The sequence below is a fragment of the Sarcophilus harrisii genome, chromosome 2 (genome assembly GCF_902635505.1).
Source record: "Sarcophilus harrisii chromosome 2, mSarHar1.11, whole genome shotgun sequence".
Classification (NCBI taxonomy): Eukaryota; Metazoa; Chordata; class Mammalia; order Dasyuromorphia; family Dasyuridae; genus Sarcophilus; species Sarcophilus harrisii.
Window position 1 is genome coordinate 5,722,474 of NC_045427.1, and position 16,273 is coordinate 5,738,746.

Genomic DNA, 16,273 nt, shown 5'->3' on the forward strand with positions numbered 1-16,273 from the left:
CAGAAGATGCCGCAAAGCTGAAATGGACTAGAGATATTACAGAAGTGAGATTGACAGGCCTTGGTCACAGTTTAGATGGGGGTGGAGGGAGACTGGGAACAGTGAAGACCTCAGGATAACTGCTGGGTTGGGAGCTTTGGGACTGGGCAGATTATCCCATTTTCCTGTCACATCGTCCTAGCTCCCCTCTGTGAGCCTTGTTTATAGTTGCTTGAGTAAGCAAGGGGGTGATCCATCAGCTCTGGTCTCCCAACCCGCTGACTAAATGACCAGCAAGCACTGGAGAACTGTGAAGAATTTGGACAGTAAATAAATCCTGTCTTGATAAGCCAGACATTTCTGAGAGCTCCCCACTGGGTCTTGATTAAGGACTGAGAACAGTCCTCCCGAAGCAGGCAGAGGGAAAGGGGAAGCTCATCCACGGAGCTCTAGAAAAGAAGGAGAGGATCTCATTTGTCTGGGAGGGTCAGGATTAGGGGCAGATGGGAGGACGGATTAACAAGAGACATCTGTGTATCTAAGATTCCTCTAGCTCTGTGGTTCTCAAAGTGTGGTCCAATGACTCCTGGGGGGTCTATAACATTAAAACTATTTTTATAATAATGTTAAGACATTTTAAGTTAAGGCAAATATCAATAGCTATAATCCACATGAACCAAATCTCTTTGGGCTCCTCAATAATTTTTAAAAGTCTAAAGGGATTCTGAGACGAAAAGTTTTGAGAAATGTTTGTTCTCGCCAAAGTTGAATTTTCATAAAACATCTAATGGCTTTTTAGGGTTGACCTGAAATGTGAGTTTATAGATGTCTTAAGATCATAAAATGATAGGATGCCAGAGCTAGGAGGAGCTTTAGAACATAAAACTGCAAATGTCAGGGTTAGAAAGAACTTTAACCAGTCAATAAATGTTTATTAAGTGCCTGTTATGTAGCAGGCACTGGGCTAAGTGCCCAGGATACAAAAGACAGTCCCTGCCCTCAAGGAGGTCACAATCTAATGGGGGATATAACATGAAAACAATAGGGGGCTAACAAGCTATGTATTTGGAGGAAATAGGAAATAACCCACAGAAAGAAGGCACTACCATTATTGGTTCTGTATCCCAAGGAAATCATAAAGGAGAGAAAGAACCCCACACGTGCAAAAATGTTTGTAGTAGCCTTTTTTGTGGTGGCAAGGAATTGGAAAATGAATAGATGTTCATCCGTTGGGGAATGGCTGAACAAGTTGTAGTATATGAAAGAAATGAAATATTCTTGTTCTATAAAAAATGGTGGACAAGCTGATTTTAGAAAGGCCTGGATTTACATGAACTGATGCTGAGCAAAACAAGGAGAACCAGGAAGAGATTGCATACAATAACGGCAAGAATGTGCGATGATCAACTGTGAAAGATTTGGTTCTTCTCAGTGGTTCGGTGATCCAAAGCAATCAAAATAGACTTTGGGTAGAAAATGGCAAATGCATCCAGAGAGAGAACTATAGAGATTGGATGCAAATTAGCACATGCTACATTCACTTCTTTTTTCTGTTTTTTTTTTTTAATCTTTCATGGTTTTCCCTTTTGCTCTGATTTTTCTTTTCCAACATGATTCATAAAGCAATGTGTATTAAAAATAAATAAATTTACTTAAAAAAGGTAAAAAGGCTTAGGAAAAGCTTCCTGAAGAAAATTTCAAGATTTTCATTGGGACTTGAGGGACTCTAGAGTTTAGAGAGCATGACAGACATGAATGAATGCCCAGAGAAGCATGGAGGTCTTGTTCATGGAACAACCAGGAGCCCAGTGTTTCCGGACCCTGGAATATTTGGGATAGGGAAGAGAGAAGTGTAAGAAGACTGGTGGGGTTGGGAGAGCAGGTAGTAAAAGTCTTTAAAATCTGAGCAGAGAATTTATATTTGGCCCAGGAGGTAACAGAAAATAAGCCAATGAAGTTTATTGTAGAAGGGCCATTGACATGATCAGACCTGCATTCTAGATAAGTCATTTGGTGGCTGAATTGGGATGGATTGTATTGAGAGAGACTTGAGGCAGGCAGACCCCTAGCAATTGTCCGGGTGTGAGGCGATAAGGGTCTGCACCAGGATGGAGGCAGGGTCAGAGGAGAGAAGGGGACTACACTGCAGAAGTGAAATCAACAAGAAATGCTGCAGAGGTGAAATCAACAAGAAATGCTACAGAGGTGAAATCAACAAGATATGCTGCAAAGGTGAAATCAACAAGAAATGCTACAGAGGTGAAATCAACAAGAAATGCTGCAGAGGTGAAAGCAACAAGATGCTGCAGAGGTGAAATCAACAAGAAATGCTGCAGAGGTGAAAGCAACAAGATGCTGCAGAGGTGAAAGCAACAAGAAATGCTGCAGAGGTGAAATCAACAAGAAATGCTACAGAGGTGAAATCAACAAGATATGCTGCAAAGGTGAAATCAACAAGAAATGCTACAGAGGTGAAATCAACAAGATATGCTGCAAAGGTGAAATCAACAAGAAATGCTGTAGAGGTGAAAGCAACAAGATGCTGCAGAGGTGAAATCAACAAGAAATGCTGCAGAGGTGAAAGCAACAAGATGCTGCAGAGGTGAAAGCAACAAGAAATGCAGCAGAGGTGAAAGCAACAAGAAATGCAGCAGAGGTGAAAGCAACAAGAAATGCTGCAGAGGTGAATCATCAGGTTTTGGAAATAGATTGCTTAGTAAAAGGAATTCGAAAATTCAGTAGAAAAGGAACTAGTTAGACCTAAGAAAGTCAGAGTTGGTGAGCATGGGGGAAAGAAGAAAAAAAGCCTTAGAGACAGCGTGAGAAAAAATAGATTTTGATCCTAAGGACCTGGGTTCAAATCCTACCTCTGTCATTTATACTACCTGTGTCCTCCTGGGTCCTTAATATCTCTCAGCCTCAGTTTCTATAAATTGGAGATGCTTAATTATATTCTGGTCTTCAAGGTCTCTTTCAGTTTGAGATTGATGATTGTAGAGCAGACAGTGTCATATAGCACAGAATATCAGAACTAGGATGGACCTGCTCGTTCAAACCTTTCATTTTACAGATGAGCCTGGTAAATAAGATGGGATTTGAACCAGGCCTTTCTTAGTCTATGTCTTATATCCTACGCACAACACATACTGCCTTTTAAACGTCAACAAAGCATTTTTCCAGGCACTGAATTCCATGGCACAAAACTTTATAGGGAAGAATCCAGGCTGATAAAAACCTCAAGAGAGCATGTGTTCTATAGGGAGTCACATTTTAGGAAGGTCATTTACAAGCCAACCTAGATCCAAAAGAGAGCAACCAGGAGAGGGAAGGGTCTTAAGCCCCCATCCCATAAGAGTCACTCGAAACACCTAGCAGTGGTTAGTGCCCAGAACAGAAGCCTCGGAGAAACATGGGTGGCTGCCTTTAGGTATTTAAAAGATTATTGTGTGGCAGAGGACTTGGATTTGTTCTTCTTGGCTCCAGATTGCTTAGCCAGGAGCTATGGAGGTTGGGATGGTGGTGGTGAAAAAGCATATGGAGGTTGTGAAAGTTATTTCTCCATGACAATTAATCCCATTGTTGAATAAACTTCCTTGAGAGGCCCCCATCTTTGGGAACTCTTGTTCAGATACTGGCCTAATTCAGTTCAATTCTACTTAACAAGCAATTATTAAGCTCTATCTTTGGACCAAACACAGAAAACAAACACAAGTGAAGCCTTCCATATCCTCGATGAGTTTATATTCTCCTGGGAACTAATGTAGATCTCTAACCCTAACTCTCATTCTCCCTAGAAGAAAACACAATAAAAAGTACTAAGAGAAATGGTGCTGATCCAAGGGGATCAGGAAAGGCCTCCATGGCAAGGAGCATCTGTGATGAGTCCCAGGAGAAAATCAGAATTCAAAGAAGATTGAGGAGAGAATAACTTCCAGGCAAGGAGCCTGAATAAAGGTGCAATGGAAGCAGGGGACGAAATAGCAAGCCTGTCAGTTTGGCTGGGATAGAGAAGGAAAGGTAGACTGGAGCCATGTGGTGCAAGGCGTTCAGAGCCAAGCAGAGGAATGGATACTTTCCCTGAAGAGGAAATGGCGAGGCCCTGAGGATTCTGGAGCAGAAGAATCTTTTCTGTGCTTTAGGGGGAATATTTTCTCAGCTCATGAAAATATCTTGGAGAGGGAAGAAGAGACGTGGCTGGTGTTGGAGCTGAAATTCAAACACGGGTATCCTGATGATTATCCATAATAGCTGTGACTTGTACTCATAGAGTACTTTCTGATAATTATTTTTAATAACAGTAATAGCCAGCACTTATCTATTGATCACTTTAAAGTTTGGGGAACGCTGCACGTGTGGTTTCACATTTCATTCCAAGTCCAAGGTTCTGGTTTTTTTTTTTTGTGTGCAAATGGTGAATTACCTTTGGGAGACAGATCAGACGTGACAGGGCAAAAGAAAAAGAGCAAAGCAGCAAAGGTTTGGATTTTAATTCATGATGAATACGCACCTATTTCTTTAAATCCAACCCCCACACACACTTTCTAAGGACTTATTGGACCAACGGTCCCATAGTAAGTATCTACTCCACGCAAGGTCTCACTGAGCAGCCGAACACCCCCGGGACTCCGAGCTGCTCGTTGTCTGAGGGTATTTTATGGTTATTTCTGAAACAAAATCCTTCCTTCTTAAATGGCTGCCGAGTTCAGCACCTTACACATGTTCCCATGGAGTTCGTTGCGTTCAGCAGGAAGAGGCGCTGGGTGAATGGCCCTGAGTCATTCTACAAAAAGGTCCCCAAAGCCCAGGGCACCAGTAGTGAGAGGCACGTCAGATCCTCTGAGACTCAAAGCAGTGGTCCTTCCCAAGGCGGCCCAGGTAGGTAGGAAAGGTGGAGTTATGTCCATCTCACAGGTGAGAAAAGTGAAACTGGGGGAGAGCTGGGGCCTGGGCAAGTCCCACAGCAGTAGGAGCGAGAGTCAGGATGGGGTCTCTGAGAACACTGAGGATGCCTCTGGGAAGTGTGGATCATGACCCCAGAAAGGAGAATAGAAACTCAGGCTTTATGACGAGTAATAGATACCAGCCAATCTCAGTTTCCTTCCCTGTAAGAAGAACGGCATCGGACCACAAGATTGCCAAGGTCCTTCACAGCTCTAGATCTAGGCAACCTTTTATGAGTGGCCACATGGTGGAGAGCAGGTCCGACAGATAGAATAGACCCCTGACGCTCACAGCTTCCCTGGGGCTCCCTCGGATGTCCCTAGCACCTGCCTTGGCACCTATTTGTTCTTCCATCATGGTTCAAAATTTCTCAGTCATGTTAAGTAAAGTATGACCATTATGTTACAAATAAGGAAACTGAGGACCATAAACGAATGTTAGAGGCGCGCTGCCCTAAAGCAGGACTGGAGAGTTCTGGATTCTCCTGATCCCAATCATTCCGTAGAACAATTTAAAACCATGTCCAAAGGCTATGTGTATGCCCTTTGGCCCAGAAATACTACTACTGGCTCTGTGTCCCAAAAGAGATAAAAAACGAAAAAACAAAAAAGGGACTTTTCCCTTTATTTATAAGTAACTCTTTTCTGGGGCAGAGAATTGGAAACTGAGGGGATACCCATCAAATGAGGAATGGCTAAATAAATTGTGATTTATTATGATAAAATTATGATTATGATATTATGATAAAATACTTTTGGGCTGTAAGAAATGATGAGCAGGATGCTCCCAGAAAACCCTGGGAAAGTCTTCCATGAGCTGATGACCGAGTCCAAAGGATCGTAAGATGATCAGCTGTGAATGACATAACTATTCTCAGCAACACAATGATCCAAGACAACTCTGAAGGACTTGGGGAGAAAGATGCTATCTATCCATGTCCAGAGAAAGAACTTATGGTCTCTGAATACGGATTGAAGCATTATTTTTTAAATTTTATTTTTCTTAAAGTTTTTTATTTTTTATTTTTTAAATTATTTTATTATTATATTATATATTATAATAATATTATTTTATTTTTATTATTATTATTATTTTTAAAATATGACTATTATGAAAAAGTTTTACCTGACTAGACATGTATCATCTACACATGGGGGAAAAGGGGGAAGGAAGTGAAAATCTCAAACTCAAAGTGTTAAAAACGAATGTTGTTTTTATATAATTGGGGTAAAATACTAACTAAAAGCATTTTGGGAAAGTCCCAGCTTCTTGCTTTGGCTCTCCCAATGGGGGTCTCTCTATGGCCTCGGCCGGGACACACCCTTTTTTTCTAGCCCTTAATTTTCTCATGTACAAAATGAGCCATGAACTGTTTCTAGTTCCCAGCTCTGGCCTTCCTTTTGCTGTGTGCGAGGGTCCCTCCCGGCCCTCAAACAGAGATGTTAGTGATATTGTTAGGATCATTCCTTTCCCAGGCAAGGGGTGAAGCATCTGGCCTTTGGGGTCCTTTCTTCAACTTGAATCCAGTCGTTCGGGATGGGGTCTGGTGAGGTGGGAGGGAGGGGCCCAAGGGTCAGAGAGAAAACTCCAGCCCCCAACAGGCCACGTTCCATTTCTTAATTGTTTACCTGACGGTGGCTGCAAAGGGATGGCTTCCCCAATCCCCTAACGAAGGGCCTGGATCTGAAGCCGTTTATTAGGTATAAATTTATGTACTGTGAAGCCCGTCAGATCCCAGGCCAGTCAGGCAGTTGTCTCGGGAAAAGGCACATCTACAAAGGGTTCCAGGGCGGGGGTCAGCGAGCTTAATCGGGACCAGATGAAGCCTGGCCCCCGGGGCTCGGGACCGCTGGCTTTCAAGTGTAGTTCTACTTGGCCAAATGGCCTTTTGAAGACCTTGCCTTCCGAAAAAATTTCCTCTCTTATTAAAAAGAAAGAATGAGCAATTATTCTGCACTATTGTTGGACTTAAAAAAAAAAAAAAAAGCAGCAGCAGAGGCAGCAGAAGCCATCGGCTTCCCCTGGTTGACTGTGTGGGAGAAAACCCCCGGCCGATTCCCTCTGGAGCCAGGTGGAGCTCCGGAACAGTGTGGCCCTTTCCTGGTAGAGAGCTGAGCAAGGGGATGAACTGATGCCAGGGTCGGTGCTGGAGCCAGTGCCAACTGAGGCCCGTTACTTAGCCAGGGTTTTCTTGGACCTGTAGGATTGCAGAATGTCAGCCCCGGGAAGGACCTTGGACCAGAGACTTGGAATGCCATGTCCAAGCTGGGGACAGCCTCAGAATCCCAGGATCCTCAGGACTGAGCTAGAAAGAACCTTGAGTCTGACCCCCTCCTCTTTCAGAGGAGGAACCTGAGAGAGATTTGAACTCAGGGCCTCACACACACATTCACACACACACTCACACACACACACGCACTCACACACAGAATATAGAAACAGGTCTCAGTCAATTGAGAAATGAGAAAGAAAGGGAAAAGGAAAAGAGAAGGAGCGAGACAGACAAAGAATTAGTCCTGAGCAAAACAAGGAAGCCTAAAAACCCTTTTAGCAGCTGAAGGCAAAGAATTGGAAACTGAGGGGCGCCCGTCAGCGAGGGAATAGCTGAACAGGGTCTGGAGTATGAAAGCCACAGTGCACCAGGCGCCCAAGAGGGTTGCAAAGCATTCTGGGAAGACTCCTATCAACTGAGACAAGTGAGATGAGAAGAACCGAAAATGGCTTATACGGTGGTGAAGCCATGGCCAAGACAAACATCTTTGACCCAGGAACTCTGATTAGCTGAACGGCCAACGGCCATTCCGAAGGACTCGGGGCGCAACGTGCTTCCCCTCCCCATCCAGATGGGAAGGAGAAGGGCTCCAAAGGTGGACTGAGGCCTATTTTTTAAGGGCATGGCCATTTGGAGATTAATTTTACTTGACTATAAACATTTGTCATTTTTCTTTCTAAATTAAGGGAAAGGGAAGATGGAAAAAAGAAGGATTTTTATTGGTTTAAAAAATCTAATTTAATTTTAAAAAGAGAATTTAGATAAAAAATCAGCGACAAGATGGATTTCATCCAATAACAGAATTTGTCTCTGGCCTTTCTGTCCAATCTGCTTCAATTGCTAAAGAATTCTCACTCCTTTCTGGCCTTGTGGGGGGTGGGGGAGCAGCAAAAATAGGGCCGGGAAAATAGACAGAAGAGGCTGGTGGTTGTTCTTTCATCTTCCCGTAAACAATGTTACCCAGGAGGAGCCGGGAGGATCAGCTAAGGGCGACACCGGGAGACAGCCGAGGACTGTGCTAGAAGCCACTGTGCCCGTCTTGTGGCGGCCATGACAGAAGTAGTGATGTCACTATCTCAGATGTGACACCTCTGCCCTCACACAGTGTGACATCACCTTCCACAATGTGACATCATCCTCACACGTGACATCACCATCTCAGTATGAGATCACCTTCACACAATGTGACACTGCTCTCACATGACATCACTCTTACACGTGACATCACCGTCTCAAGATACGACATCACCTTCACACAGTGTGACCTCACCTTTCCATCCCCCTCACAGGATGTGACAGGGCCCTCACAGGGGTGACATCGCTCCCCCTCAGAATCACTCTGGGTCCAAGCCCTCAGGCAGCCCAGCACAAGGCCCAGGAGCCCCCTTAGGTGAGGGACTCTCAAGAACAGCCGCCCAGGGGACACATACTCTCTGTTGCCCCAACACCTGGCAGGGGTCTCTCCCCCTTCCTCCTCCCAGTCTGAACCCTGGTCCAGGGATGAGGTTGGGGGGGCACCAAGGGGTCTCCATGTCTCTAGCTTCTGCCTAGAAGTGGCCTTGGGAGGGGGGAAGACAAAGGGGCCCTGGGGGGGCACAGGCAGCCCACATTGCTTCCCCCATAGCTCAAGGCCCCTGTGTCTCCACTAATAGATGGAAGCAAGTATTTGGATTAAAGTAAAGGGGCAGCTGTAAGACCTGGGCAGTACAAGGAGCCTGAGTTTGAGGTGGGGAGGGCAGCTCTGCCCTTTGGGGTCGGGACACTTGTGCCAATCCCTGCCCGGTTCTGAACATCTGTTTCCCCACCTGGGGGGCAGGGGCGCCATGCCCGCTGCCCCCTCTCAGGGCCCGTGTGAGGAGAGCTGTTAAACCACTACAGGAAGGGGAGGGATCAGTGGCCCTCACCAGGGGATGGGGGATGAGCCGCCCCCGCTTTCCAGGGCAGTCCTGGGCAAGGGAGCTGCATCCACAGGTCGGGAGACGCTCAGGACTCATTCTTCCCCCCTTTGTCGCTTTGTCCTCCCCAAACTCGTTTCCCCCGGCACACGCAAGACACATGCCCAGGAAAGGAAAACAAAGGCACGCCGGGAAGGAGTCCCCGCCCTCGGGAAGCTTACAGGCCGGTCTGGCCAAAGGAAGGAGGCAAGGAAAACCGGAAGATGCACTACCAGGGGCCGGGCAGAAAGAGGAGGTTCACAAAGGGAGCTCTTCCTTCCCCTGGGATGACAGAGGTCTTCAAGGAGGGGGCACAAGCAGGAGGTCCATTCGCCTCAAAGATCCCTGACCACCAGGAACGAGATTCCCAGCCACCATGGAAGGCTCCTGAGCCCCGGAGCCCTCTCCCCAGCTGAGAGGGATAGCCCACAGCTGGCTAATTCATCCCTGCTGGGCTATCCCCGTCTTCCTTCTTAGAGGAACCAAGGGTTCCGAAGATCCCTGGGCTTGTTCTGTCCCCTTTCGTGGCACTGCCATCAAGCCTGGCCACGTGTACACGGATGAGCCACATGGCCGCTGGAATTGCCGGCATTTACGCAGCACGGTGCCTGGCACACAGGAGGTCGGCCGGCTGAGCTCTTGCAGAGCTGGTCTGGATGGACCACATGCAATCTGAGGTCACAACCCCAAGTGGACAGGACAGAAGATGCCTTCTCCCCTACACCCCCCACGGGATGGCCAAGCAGCTTGTGACGGAGCAAACTCACCCGGGAGGCTCAGGCCAGGAGGCCACGGGGATCCGGAGAGTAGAGAGACTCTCTTCTCGGTCACTAGGTTGTCTTGGAAGCAGGAAGGAGGATTTCCTGGGCTTGGCAAAAGCCCCAGTCCTGCTGCTAGAGGGAAACGGCCGAGGGGCCCGGGGACCCAGGGCAGGTGGGATACGGGCACCCTGGCTGAATCACTGGGACCCAGGACTTGCCCACACCAGGACGTACTCTGGGCACCTGCATCCTGGGGGGCCCCGCCTGCTTCCAGAATCGTGGGGGGGGGAGGGACAGGAGGGCACTGAGAAGGAGGATACTGTCCTTCTCCTAGGAACTGTCCTACGGGACGGAGGGGCCTAGGAGCAAAGGCAAAGACAAGAAGGAGCATGGGGAGGGCTGCCTTAGGAGGGAGTGAGATCCCCATCTTTGCAGGGTTAGGGTTAAGTTTGGGGTTAGAGTCAGTGTTAGGGCTGGGATTGGGTGCTTTGCAGGAAGGATCTTGCTCTGGTACTAGCAGTGAGCTGAGGCCCGGGTCTCTTCCTACTCCAAGCTGCTGAATGTAGACAGGACTGGAAGGGAGAAAAGCACCAAGAGAAAGCTCCCTTGATCAATTCAATTCATTTCCAAAGCAATTATTAAGCGACTGCTGTGTGCCAGGCCCTGGCCTTGGCTTCCAGGAAAGACCTCGTTTTCTTGGCGGCTCCACAGTAGACAGGGCCCTCAGCAGGAAGCCTCAAGCCTGACTCCTACTCAAACACCAGCTGTGCACCTTCCTCCACCTGTCTGACTCAGTTTCCTCAACTGTAATATGGGGATAAGAACAATGTCTGCTTCCCAAGCTCTTTGGGAGGAGCACAGACCCCCATGGTCGGCACAGAGGTCATGGACAACCCCATATGATGGGACCCAGAGAACAGTTTCATGGCATTCTCTTGGCAAGGGTCCAGGGAATGGTTCGCCTTTTCCTTCTCTGAGGAGGAACTGATCCAACGATGGGGTTAAGGGACTTGTCCAGAGTCACACAGCTAGGACACATCTGAGGCAGGATTTGAATTCAGGTCTCCCTGACTCGGGGCCCAGTGCTCCAGCCCAGTACCACCTACCTCTCCCAATACCTGGCACACAGTAGGTGCTATTTCAGTGCCAGGTTTCTTTATTGCCACTGGAGGAGATACAAGTAAATAGATGGGCAACTGGTGGGTACAGTGTGGAGCTCTGGACCCCCCCCCCAAGAGGGAAGCTTCTAAGCAGCATGGCCTTCTGGGTAATTCCCTTCATTTTTTTCTCAGCACAAATTCCTCATATGTAAAATGGGACAATAAAAGAGTCTCAGACTTCTCCAGGTAATTGTGAGAATCAAAGGAGACGCTGTCTCTAACGTGATGGGCAGGCTGAGTGCAGTGGAAATGACCGTTCTGATTTTAAGAACCTGTGTGGGGGCAGCTGGGTGGAGCAGTGGATAGAGCACCTGCCCCGAAGTCAGGAGGACCTGAGTTCAAATCTGACCTCAGGCACTTAATATGTCCTACCTGTGTGACCCTGGGCAAGTCACTTGACCCCAGTTGTCTCAGGAAAAAAAACTAACGAAGAACCTGCATGATCTTTGAGAGGAGGTGGGAATGGGGTCAGGAATACTGAAAGGGGCCATCTTTTGAGCTGGACCTTCCAAGGAGGGGGAGGGGAAGAGAAATGGGAGGCAATCTGGGGAGAGGGGCTGTCATGGGCAGTGAGGGAGGTCTCAGACCCGAGCTGTGCCTCCCAAGCATGTCCCATCTGGGAGATGGGGAGCCCCCTCCCCAAGTCTCTCAGGGGCTAAGGAGAGAAGGTCTTTTTCCAAAGCGGGGGAGGCCGGCGTGTCCCTTGGATCACACGTCGGGGCATGAAGAAGCCAACTCTGACAAAGAGCGAAGGTGGCGAGGGTCGGGCAGGGGCTGGATCACCGCCTCAGCAGGAAGGGCAGCTCCTGCTCTGGCCCCAGGCCCTCTGGTCCATGGGGACTGCTGTCGGGGAGCCGACACCCCCTCCCCTGGGGCGTTTCTCTCTCTGGGCCCCACCCTGGGAGCTCCCCTCCTCATCTGCCTCTCTTGGTGGGAGTCACCAAGTCTCCCAGAATGCCTTTCTCCATGTCCAGCTCCTCTCCAAAGATTCTATTTTCCTGCAATAGCTCATTTGTCCGCTGTTATCACTTATGTCTCTCCCATTATGCTCCTGGAGGGCAGGGACCTCTGTGTGCCCCTGGCATGTAACCCAGTGCCTGCACACAGTAGGTGCCTCATGTTTAGGGAGGATGCCCCCCTCTCCGGGCAGCCCTCCACGTCTGTCGCGGGTGTTTCATTGTCTCTTCTCTCGGACTCTCGCTCCTTTCTCCCTCGGGGATCTTTGCTGTCTTTGCTGTCATGGTGCATCCGGTGTCCATGTGACACAGACCGTGTTCCATTGGTGCCCTGCCCTGTCCACCCTGCGCCGGGCCTGCTCTCCTGGGTCTCCATCCTCAGGAAGCAGGAGTGGCCAGGGGCCAGATGGCCGAGCCCAGCTGCCCTTGCAACACCGGGATCACTTCCTGAGGTTGCCCAGGTCGTCAGCCTGCTCGGGGCCTCCGTTTCCCCTCGGGGATTTAGAGCCTGAGTAGCTTGTGTGGCTTTTGACCTTCTCCCCAGTCCCGGACCTATCAGAAAGGAAACAGTTCCTGCCTCAGAAGGCTCCAGGAAAACTTAGGAGGATCTAATTTCATCCCCTCATTTTACAAATAGAGAAATTGAGGCAGAGAGAGGAACCTCAGCAGCCTCTGGTCCCTGGCATGGGGATCCCAGCCTGGGATGGGCCCGAGTGGGGCAGGCATCTCCCCCAGACAGTGGCCAGCCAGGGCACAAGTGGCGCCGAGCCCTCCCTAGCGCCGGGCGCTCTGCTGACTCCCCAAGGAAGGCAAGCAGAGGCTTCTGGGGACAGACACCCTGCAAGTAACCGGGTTGCACAAAACCCGCACAAAATCCTGTTGTTGCTCGGGTTTTTCAGCCACATCCAACTCCCCGTGACCCGCTGGGGTTTTCTTGGCAGATACTGGGGGAACGTTGTCATGTTCTTCCTCCAGCCTTACAGATGAGGAAACTGAGGCAAATGGCGCACAGTGACTCGCCCAGGGTCACACAGCTTGTGTCTCAGGCCAGATCTGAATTCCGGAAGAGGAGGCTTCCTCACTCCAGGCCCAGTGCCTGCCCCAATGCCAGGCAAACAGGAGGTGCCTGATCAATGATTATTGATTGATTGAATCTAAGTTCTTGGAAAACAGACAAGTTCACTTCTGTTTTATCAGCATGTAGCGCATGCTTAGCACACTCACTCATTCACCAGGCCCTTGTAATTAGGTCCTACTATGTGCCAGACATCATGTTAAAGGCAAAGTTTCCTATTTTTGAGGCCCTTGTCCTTGGGGAAATGTTGGAGACATGGAGGAGTAAATACAAAAGTGTTACCAAGTCACTGCCTCAGGGACACTGGTAACGGCCTCTGGATGACACACACTGGGCTCCAGGCCTTCATGGACACAGACCCAGACAGACCGATGAGGTGATACAGGAAGCACCCACTGGGACCAGGCACCGACGCCAAGCCTCTACGGGGAGACAACAAACTGGGGAGGAGGGAACCTGGGGAAGAGACTGGGGAGCCTCCTGCACAAGGAGGGATCTGAGTTTAATCTGAAAGGAAAGCCAGGAGGGATGAGCATGAGGCACAGCCCGGGCAAAGGTATGGTGACGGGAAATGCAGGTATCGGATGGAAGGAAGAGCCACTGGCTTCATCGGCACATTTGAGTGGTTCCCACTCTGTGGGAAACTTGTCTCTCCTGGGTTCCCTGAGGGAGCGGCTGCAGATGGATCCCCCCAAGCTGGGGCCTGACCGGGGCACCAAAGAGCCAGTGGTCTCGGCTCCCCCCGCAGGTGGCCGCCTCCCTCCGACCCAAACACATGGTAGCACTCGGGCGTGTAATGGACGGGGATCCCCCAGGCCGGCAAACTGATCCCCTTCCCGTGTCTTTCGGGCCAGATCCGGGTGCTCGGGTTAATTAAAATCAACATTCTTCCGATTTCACCCATAAAAATGTCGGGAAAACCTTATCCCTGAGCTTTGCGCCCCCTGCCCCGGGTATGGCCTCCTAGGCCCTCCGTCTCGGCTCCCTCCGGGAGCCCCATTTGGGGGGAGGGATGCGCCCGGCCGGGCTGGCCCATGGGGGGCCCTCTCTTTGGGAGGGTTTCCCCCCGGCCCGGGGATCCCAAACCGGCGGAGGGCAGGCGGGAGAGCTGGTGCGCCGGCCCATCATCCCAAAGGGCCCTGGGCCTCCTCCCAGAATCCCTCTCCCGGAGACACTTAAAGGAAAGCAGGGAGGAAGGAGGGCCCGGGAACCGTAACTGCCTTCCTGCTGCAGGAGCCCTTTGCATGGAGAGGGGACTGGCTGGATAGATGGACGGACGGATGGGAGGGAGGGAGGACGGACGGACAGACGGATGGATGGATGGGAGGATGGATGGGAGGGAGGGAGGACGGACGGACGGACGGATGGATGGATGGATGGGAGGATGGATGGGAGGGAGGGAGGACGGACGGACGGACGGATGGATGGACGGATGGATGGGAGGATGGATGGGAGGGAGGGAGGACGGACGGACGGACGGACGGATGGATGGGAGGGAGGGAGGACGGACGGACTGACGGACGGGAGGGAGGGAGGACGGACGGACGGACGGACAGGAGGGAGGACGGACGGACGGACGGACGGATGGGAGGATGGATGGGAGGGAGGGAGGACGGACGGACGGACGGACGGATGGGAGGAAGGATAAAAGACAGGCAGACGGATAAATGGATGGAAAGACAGATGGACAGAAGGACGGATGACTTTAGATGATCGGATGGAGGGGCAGTGTCCACAAGTGGCTACATCATGCACCTCTTGCGACAACACCGGAAGCCGATGGCCGGGAGTTGGCCGGCGACGGCGGGGGGAGGGGCAGAAAGCTAGAGCCTGTGTGGGTCACTGTGTGCAGGCGCAGCGCCAAGCGCGGGGAGACAAAAGTGAGGTTCCTGCCTTCCAGGGGCTTCCCTTCTGGCGGGGCAGGAGCCGCGGCGGGGCGCGATCTCCGCTAAGGAAAGGGAGGGAGGCTGCGGAGCTGCTGCCCCGCGGGGCCAGAAGCCGGGGCGGGAGCGGAGCCAAGATTCCCGGACGCGGCTCGTGGCTGTGGGAGACCGACGTTTGCCAGCCCAGGAGGCCCCGGGCGGAGGGGCGCCATCACCAGCCAGCTCGGGCCCCACAGCAGGGGCTCGGGCGCGCCCGCCCCGGCCGCGTCTGAAATGTCTCCGGGAGACAGCCGGATGCGGGAGAAGGAACCCGACCCGAAATGGGCGAGGAAGGGCCCCGGGTCCTTGCCCGCACAGAACCCGGGCGGCCCGGAACCCTGGGCGGGCGCCCGTGGGGCTTCCCCAGGGCTCCGCCGCCCGCCCGCCCGCCCCGCCCGCCCCCTTCCCCGCCCTTGCCCCGGCCCCCCTTTGCCCGCCCCCCCCCCCCGGCCCCGCCCCGGCCCCGCCCCACCCCGCCCCCCGCCCTTGCCCCCGCCCCCACCCCCCTTGCCCCCCCCCCCGAGCCCCTTGCCCCACCCCCCTTCCCCCCCACCCCCTTGTCCCCAGGCCCTTCCCCAAGCCCGGGCCCTTGCCCCGCCCGGCCCCTTCCCCGCCCCGCCCCCCCATTGCCCCACCCATTCCCCGCCCGCCCTTGTCCCCAGGGGCCCATTGGGGGGCCCCCCAGGGCCCCGGGCCCGGGTTTCCCAACCCGGGTTGAAAGGGCCCGGGCCGCTGCCCCCGGGCCGGGCTCAGGGGGCCCGGGTTGCCCTGGGGTTATTAAAAGAAAACCCCCTCCCTCCCCCGGCCGCCCCTCCCCGGGCTTCCAAAGGGGCCCCCCCCGGGCGGCCCGCGCCCCTCTGGGTGGGATAAAAGGGCCCAGGAACCCCCTCTCCCCCTCCCCCTTTGGGGGCCGCCCCCGCCCGGGCTGTCGGTCTCCCCCCCTTCGGGCGGGCCAACGCCCCGTCGGGGCGGAGCGGGGACGGGCCAATCACCCAGCCCTCGTTCCCGGCCCCCTCCGGCCCCCTTTCCCAGGGCTCTGCCCGGCCCCCGGCCCCAGAGGCCGTTGCCCGTGCCTCCCCCGGGCCCCCCTCCGAGGGCTCCCCGGCGCCCCCGTGCCCCCATCCAGGGGGCCCGGCCCCTGTTCCCACTAAGGCCCGCCCCCCCTGGGCCCCCAGGCCTTCGCCCCCTGGTGCTCCCACTCCCGACCCTTCTTCCGCCCCTCCGTGCTCCCCACTCCGAGGCCGTCTCGCCGCGCCCCCTCCGTGCTCCCCAC